This window comes from Mastacembelus armatus, chromosome 17, assembly GCF_900324485.2.
Source record: "Mastacembelus armatus chromosome 17, fMasArm1.2, whole genome shotgun sequence".
In the NCBI taxonomy this organism is placed as follows: Eukaryota; Metazoa; Chordata; class Actinopteri; order Synbranchiformes; family Mastacembelidae; genus Mastacembelus; species Mastacembelus armatus.
Genome location: NC_046649.1, coordinates 14,570,207 through 14,571,179, shown reverse-complemented (window position 1 = coordinate 14,571,179; position 973 = coordinate 14,570,207).

Sequence of the window (973 nt, the reverse complement as noted above, 5' to 3'; positions counted from 1 at the left end):
CTTAACTCTTGCTTTGCCATCACAGCTGAATCTCGAAGGCCTGTCGGTGTAATTTGGCCCAACAGCAGTTGGGTTAATGAGAGGATATATGTACAAGTGTGGGACTTGACCGGAGGAGCTGTTTTCCATTTGGGTTTGGTCTGCTCGTGTTATTAGGGAAACCTTTATTATTGTTGCCCTCTAGTGGGAACCATATAATAGGATTACATTTTATTAGAGCCTCCCAGCCTTACCCAAGCAGCCCCCCCTCTTGTCTCTCTTCCCCTCATAGGAGTGTCACTGACTTCTCTGTCCACTGTGGGTGGGATAGGTGCATTTGGGGCTGAAGCGGAAGTCAACAAGTGATACATACAATAGGGATTTTCATCCTTTCTTATAAACAAAAAAAAGTGACTTGTCAGTATGAAATCTTCATTTTCAATCACTCTGCAGATAGACCACGGTCTGATAGCAAAGTGAATCAATTTAATAAACATGACAGACACTTCTGTTTGCCATGCTTGTTTCGTAAACAGGAATAACTCCATTGCAACAGCAGGGCAGAGACACACTGGAAGTTTCTGGAGAAAAGCATGAACTCAGACATAACTATAGTGCACAGACTTGTTTGTTAGTTTTACTGTTAGGCATTACTAGCTGAACAAACGCGCTCCTCTGCAGTATAATTTCCAGTGTTACTGTTTAATCTTCTAGGGCCATACCTGATGGCATGATTTGGACTGCACTGTAGCAATAGAGATATTCTCTACAGCTAAATTTCACTGTGCCAAAGATTACATTTGATGAAAACTCCTGGCCTAAAACTGTGCAACCCTGCAGGGCAGATTGAGTCAGGCTCTGGAGCAACTTCAGCACTTTCCCTTATCCATCCCACTCCCTTACATAACCACAGGCCATTAAAGGGGTGTGGCAAGTATAACAGCAGTTATTAATATGGTCTGAGACTTGAACATCTCTCTCGGTCCACACTGAC